The sequence below is a fragment of the Centroberyx gerrardi genome, chromosome 7 (assembly GCF_048128805.1).
Source record: "Centroberyx gerrardi isolate f3 chromosome 7, fCenGer3.hap1.cur.20231027, whole genome shotgun sequence".
Lineage (NCBI taxonomy): Eukaryota > Metazoa > Chordata > Actinopteri > Beryciformes > Berycidae > Centroberyx > Centroberyx gerrardi.
The window spans coordinates 29,858,065-29,865,564 of record NC_136003.1 but is presented as its reverse complement, the minus strand read 5'-3'; the positions used below and the strand labels follow the sequence as shown (position 1 = coordinate 29,865,564).

At 41.1% G+C, this 7,500-nt stretch overlaps 1 pseudogene; it reads right to left on the bottom strand.

Annotated features, from left to right (window-relative positions):
* Positions 1–7,500, bottom strand: part of LOC139908618 (carbonic anhydrase-related protein 10-like) — an 88,281-nt pseudogene that overhangs the window by 12,414 nt on the left and 68,367 nt on the right.

Here is a 7,500-nt window from a genome sequence, read left to right as displayed (position 1 = left end):
TTTAGCCGTCAACCCGGAAGTCATTGGCTCCAATTATAAGCTAAAAACCTTTAAATACAGCTCACAAAGACATAGTTTCAATTTTAAAAATCGCTAACTGTTACCACGAAAAGTCAGGCTGTTGTAGTTATTACCAAATCAAATTCAAATGGAGAACAAATTCTTCATTACGCCGGGGACTATTTTCGGTGCTACGGAACTACTTTCCTGAGATTGCAAAGTGTTTACAGCCGGCTTATTAAGTTGTTTGAGGAAAAAGTCGGCCGGCCCGGTGCATCGTGATGATGAAATATGCTGCAGAGCAGCAGCATGGCTCTGTGACAAGTTTTTAATAGTTTTTTTAATACAATGGAGTTCTATGGCTGCTGGGACATGAGGCTTTACTGGGCACCGGCTACATGGACGAGACTTGTTGGCAAAACAAAATCATTGCTGATTTTGTTATTTTCATAGGATTTGTTGACGGTAAGCAATGCATTAAAAAACACCAGCCTTATCCTTTAAGCTTTACATTAAATAACTGTGTGATATTACTGTGTATCTGATCTATTTGTTTCAAGTAGACAGTACGCAGTGGAGAGGCACAGGGAGGATCAGAGAGAGAGAACAGCAACCAGGAAGCAACCAGGAAGCAACCAGGAAGCAACCAGGAAGCAACCAGGAAGCAACCAGGAAGCAACCAGGAAGCAGTTATCCTGGTGGGGCAGGCTGACCTTTATGAAGATGGAGACCACAGCGATGCCATGAGGACTCTTGGCTGCCTCACTGTAGTTGACATACAGATCCTGGTTATAATGGATTAACTGAACCTGAGAGAGAGAGAGAGAGAGAGAGAGAGAGAGAGAGAGAGAGAGAGAGAGAGAGAGAGAGACAAACAGACAGAGAGAGAGAGAGAGAGAGAGAGAGACAGACAGACAGACAGACAGAGAGAGATATAACATGCTGTGAAAACCTGAGACAGGAGAACTGACCTAAATATTTTCCATTTTTTTCCTTTGTGTGTGATTGAATAATTGTAACTTTCTATTGTTCAATTATCTTTGTTGTTATTATTGCTACTTTTTCTTGATTATCACTGTTTTGCTTTGGCAACAGATACTGTTGTATTTAATGCCAATAAAGCTCATTTGAATTTAATTGAATTGAGAGAGAGAGAGAGAGAGAGAGAGAGAGAGAGAGAGAGAAAGAGAGAGAGAGAGAGAGACAGAGAGAGAGAGAGAGAGAGAGAGAGAGAGAGAGAGAGAGAGAAAGAGAGAGAGAGAGACAGAGAGAGAGAGAGAGAGAAAGAGATGTATTAGTTACAGGTAACAAGCGTACCTGAAACCTCAGTAACAAGGCAGAATGAAGTGTTGGAGTGGAGAATCTTATTGGTTAAATTATTGATTAAGAACTGATGAAGATGAAAAACAGCCTTGATACACACATTGAAACTATTGTAACTGCAGATAATTAAGTAGGCTACTGTCTGGGAGCAACATCCCATCACCCTCTGATTCTATCACCTTGATTTCTTTGTCATTGTAACCTGCAGCCTGAAACTCTCCCTATTGTTACTACAGCTTAGTTTGCATACCAGTTGCCAACAACCATTGGTCCACTCACTGTATAAATGACTTCCCTGTTCCATTCTTCTGTGTGTAGCTTACTTTCTCAGACCCAATGTGTCTGTAAGCTAACCGTATGCTAGTATACTATTAAACACTCCACACCACCAAACTCCTACAGTGATTCTGAGTGATTTCCTCAACAAACTTCTATCGGCGGAGCCAAAGAACCACAGTTTCACTGATGCCAACTTAACGTTGTCACTAGATTTAGCTACAGATTCCCCTGGTGGCTTTATTTCTTGAAAGCAACTAGCAACAAATCCAGTGACTTTTTCCAACCATGGGGAACAGTGTTATTGTGTTGACTCACAAAGGATTTGGAGAAAAATCTGATGCCGATTTGCGCTACTTGCTCCTCCCTCCGCTAAGAGTGGGGACTGAAGCATATATATTCATATGCAAATTAGCGTATAACATCATTTAGCAACTTCTAGCGACTTTTTGAGCAGCCAATACTTTCCATGGAAAAGGAAGGTATTGGCTGTATAAAGTATTGGCTGTATTAGCAACACTGCACAGTTTTTCAGAGCACAAGTTAGCTAACTAGCAAACTTGAATGGCAAAGAAGGAAACATCTAAATAAATGATATAAATGAGAATGGCTTTTTTCCATTCATTCATTCATTCATTCACACATGGCCATGGCATTCATGATCTTGAAAGGTCAGCAGCTAGCTAACTAGTTTACCTAGATAGCTATAGGCTAGCAGCAGTTTGAACTTGTTTGAACTGTCAGCTAGGCGGTAACACTTTACAATAAGGGTCACTAAGTTAAGGGTTAGTTAATGCTTAATAAGGGTTAGTTAATGCTTAAAAAGGGTTAGTTAATGCTTAATAAGCATTAACTAACCCTTAATTAGCAGTTAACTAATGTGTAATTTACTAATGGTGTTCATGTTAACTAAGGTATTAATTTATACATGATTTAATGGTTTATAAAGATGACTATTAAATAATGTATAAATTAATACCTTAGTTAACATGAACACCATTAGTAAATGATTACCAGACACATTAGTTAACTGTTAATTAAGGGTTAGTTAACCCTTAACTTAGTGACCCTTATTGTAAAGTGTTACCAGCTAGGCTAACTAGTTAACTTTAGATAGCGTTCTTTCTGTTAGTAGACTTAATAATATTAGCTCCCTCCTGTCTTGCATCTTGTCTTTTTCACTTGGCTTCATGTTACATAGCCAGAAAGATGTCTTAGTTTGGCTCCGCCCACTGAGATTTAACTCAACCAATCAGATTATTTCTGCCTCCAGAGCAGCTCTGCCTCTGAAAAATGTTTGTTGAACCAAAACTTCAATCTGCCAAAACAAGGGAGAGCAGCATCTCAAAAGTCCTCAGCTTCCCTTCAACGTCTCAGCTTGTCTCTCTGGACAGAGTGTATTTACAAAACAAACACACTATTGTGATCACTGTCTGTTTAAAGATAGAGACGTACAGGTTGGCTACACTCTCCGCAGAGCCCGAAACTCCACAGAGGGAGGGTAATATTCTCTTCTCCAGTTCTGAAATATTATTGTTATAAATTTACTTCACGGCGGACAACAAGCTTTGATAAGATTTCTCACATTTGAAAAGGTTACTCCTTAATGAGAGATGACTGTTTCAGAATAACTTACTGTGTGTGTGTGTGTGTGTGTGTGTGTGTGTGAGTGAGTGTGCACATATGTAAGTGCATCTTTGCATTTGCCCATTTTATGTGTGTGCGTGTGTGTCTATTTAAGCAATATCACATGAGAGGCAGTGCTGTTGTACTGTATATCAGCACGGCTGTGATTCGGTCGTAGGCACGAGGCCGCAGGCTGATATACAGTACAACAGCACGACCTCAAGTGTGATATTGCTTTTATACAACAGTTGTATAAACAAAGTTATTCATCAAGTAATGGTAATTTGAGACAACAGATGATTTTTGTCTGTTATTTGTCTCCGCCAACAAAAACAGTTTCCTCAGGATTCCACTACCAAGTGTTGCCAAGCAACAGGTAAACTGTTTCCCGACTGCAGGCTAGCTAAGCTAGCTACTTTGAGGTTAGCACAGACGATTTCAGCTTACTTTCTTCCCAATCTTCCGCCTCGGCCGACCGTTAATGATTAAGGTCAAATGTATCCATATCTGCGTTGTTGCTACTAGGTGCGAATAAAGTTAGAGTTTTGTGTAGACGTGTACTGGGAATATCTGGTAAGCATTTGTTTGTTGCACAACACTGTATTAGTGCTAACCAGCTGGTTAGGTAGCCAGCTACTACTGTCGTGATCCGCTTTTTATTTCTCCTCACAAGAAGCGCTCCAGGCAGAGCTTTCTCCACACGCTGTGTGTGAACGCAGCCTGATCAAGGTTACATTATAACAGCTGTGAAGCGGAGTGATACATACAGTACAGCGTCCCAGTGCTGTTATACTGTATATCAGCACTCATGGAATGTCTCTTGTCCAATCAAATTGCTCGACCGGAACTAACTGTTGTATAATAAGATGTAAGATCATGTGGTCATTAATCATAATGAACTTGCCAGTTTTTTCTGTTAAGCTAGCAGCACTTCTCTTATTAGCATATTAGTATGTATGTGTATGTGTGAGTCTGTCTGCATGTGTCTGTCAATGGCTGTATACATGTGGCTGCAAATGTTTGTGTATTTGTATGTTTTTTATGCATCGCTGCGTGTGTGTCAGTGTGTGTGTGTGTGTGTGTGTGTGTGTGTGTCTGTCTGTCTGTCCTTGGTTGTTTTCATTCCTGAAATGTAGCATAACCATCTTCCACAACCGCTGCTGCTGTGTGTGAAAATAATTATATTTATGCGTCTCCTGAACGTTTTTATCTGTCAGTCTGTCTCTGTGTCTCTCACCTCTCCGGGGAAGCCCTGTCCGTTGAGGAGGTGCTCTGACCCCTGGGCGTCTTCGCTGCCAAAGTGGAGGCGGACCTCCTCCAGCCGGTAGCTGTAGCCCAGCGGCCCGCCGGAGATGTTCACCAGGTGGGCCTTGTCCGGCCGCAGGGACACGTGCTTCCCCGTGTTGTACATGGTTCCTCCCATCTACGATGGAGGAGAGAGAGGGGGGGTCACACTAGTGTTTTCATGATGACAGTACAACTTCAATACCGTTGCAAAAGATTGAGTTAAATATTGAATCTTTTTTGATACTTTCACTAAGTGTGTTGCTGAAATTACATTTCAGCAACAACACCAGATACATGCGGATGGCACATAGATTGGAGTAATTAAAGTAGCAGTTGAAAGCAGCTGAACGATTGGTTGCGCATCGTGACCAATTACCTTTTTTATGTACACAGACAAAAAGCAGAATCGACAGATACCAACAGTCACTATTCAGTTTTGACTTGAAGAAATGGAACTATTCAGCTTACAGAGCCGTCAGAGATGGATCAGAGATGGATCAACTGAAGTCTTTGTTCTGTGACATTGCTGCATATTTTCCCTTGTTTGCTGTGGTATCGTAGTAGCATGGAATTTTTTTATTTTAAACTTGGTATTAATGTTGAAGTCAAAATTCTGATATTGCGACAACACTAGGTTATACTACTAACCGTGCGTTCGCGCTGCAAGTAACTCATAAAACCGCTCACCGGCGGTCTATTTACTTTCTACGACTAGAGAAAAGTCGGTGGATGCTTCCTGGTTTGTCGGTGTGGAAAAGTTGTCTGCAGCTGGATGTCCTCCAGCAGCCAATCATGTCCTGCCTTTTACCACAACAGCAATTGCGTTAAACCCAAGCGGCCAAAACCACGACTGAATTTTGAAGCCAATACAGAAGTGGCGGCAGCGGCAATTCCTCTAGCGTCCACTAGGGGCCGGCTCCAAAAAGACTCCAAATTGTGGTCCCATTGACTGAATGCAAGTCAATGGGACCACAACCCAACTTCTGCTAAACTTATAAAGTCAATAAATCTTTTTCGACAAGAGGTTATGGTCTCAGTCCTTATGACGATTTTCAAAATAAATGTGTCATTAACGGGATATAACGGATATAAAACAGGGTTGTTTGTTGGTGATTGACAGGTCGGCGAATACGGGCCAATAGCAGGCGGTCAAAATAATACGTAAACCCAATCTGCAGGCTTCAAAGCGGCCCTTCAGAAGCCAGTGGGTGACGTTACACTCACTCCGTCCATCTGTTTTTACAGTCTATGGTTAAACCTAACAAGCTAGCTCAAATCAGCCACTGGAGCGTTAGCATGGTGCTGTGGTTGCTAACAGCAGTTCGTTAGCAGAGAGGGTCTCAAAAGCCCCATCTTCGCTCTGAATATTACAGTATGTGAATCTGCTCATTTGGGACAAGGTTTTATTCCTGGCCAAGGCACATTCTTTCTCCATAAGCATAGCAAATGTCACTTAGTGGACACTTTTATCCAAAGCACCCTAGTGCATACATTTTTAGCAGTGGTATCTCAGTGCTTTACTTATTGAACCATACAACTTTTGTCTAACTAAAAAGTGCAGAGAGGAAGTGGACGGCAGAAGTAGGATGTGCTGCGATGTGTGATGTGGTTTGCTGCACACTGTTTTTTTTTTTCTTTCTTCTTTTTTTTACTTTTAGGGAAGGTTTAGCGAGCTCAGCCCCCCGACTCCCTCAGCCTAATTATGGCACAAGAGGACAGGCAAAGCAAAAAGTTCTGCTTCACTTGCTCACTCTGGGTATTACGCTCTTATATACCGCCAACTGATGATAGAGGCGATGTATGCTGCAGGCAGGACAGAGGAACTACAAAGTGCTGTCATTTTTTGATGTTGTGTATGTGTGAATGTGTGTGTGTGTGTATATATATATGGAGGCAGGGTTATGGAAGAAATTGAACCTCTAATTAATATTTTGACGGCCTGGTAATGCATTTTGATTTTTCCATGACCCTCCCTGAAGGCTTGAAAAATAAATAAATAAATAAATACCAAACCACCGACCAAGCGAGGAAACCAAACAACAAACAAAACAAGCAAAAACATGACCAAAAAGTTAAACCTGCACTAGGTAAGACTTTTATGTAAATATACACACATCTTATCAGTCCAAATCACGAACTGGAGCTGCGACAGAGAAGACTGTCCCATCCCCACTGACTGAGATCCCCGGTTATTCTCGGGTGTCAGGTGTGGTCACTGGCGGGAAATCTTCGCGGCGCGCAGAAAGTGACGAATCAAAGCTTAAGAGCGAAAAATACAAAACTGTCACCTAAACAGCTTTAAGCAAGCTGGACTCACTAGCGATGAACTGGGATGAACCTGCCTGCTCCAGCCTACCAGCCACTGAGAAGAAGACATTTCTTGTAGTATGGTATACGGCATGTACATTGTTATATTTTGATATTTCCATTCATATTTATCATACTCTATTTTTTAACTGCTAATTGTACTGCTTGAATATAATGCTTATTGGCTATTGTCTATTCCTTGTGTCTGAATATTGCACTGGATGCCTCCTTATTGTTATTGTTTTGTTTTTGTCTGTTTGCTAGTTGCACCGCACCAACTTACCAAGCTAAATTCCTTGTATGTGCATATGACATTGCCTGTGATAAAGCACAATATAAATAAACTTAACTTGAAATTTAGGTCCAAGGAGAGTCAATTTACTGTTTTCACAGTAAATGATTTCTGCGTAATGAAGTCCTTCAAACTTTCAAAAATTCAAACCGTTATCTCTCGCTGCCACCGGCAAAGTTACATAGTGCAACTTTAAATTTATTAGCAATTTAATTAACATGATCAGTACCAAAACAACATTGGCATTTTTAAACCTTTATTATTATTTATTCAGGGGAGGTTGACTGACTGAAGGTTACTCTTTTTAAGCAATGCCCTGCTTCATGATTCAATGATTCATTCTGTTCCACATGTTTACACCTGGGAGCTGCTCAGGTGTCCCGCAGTCT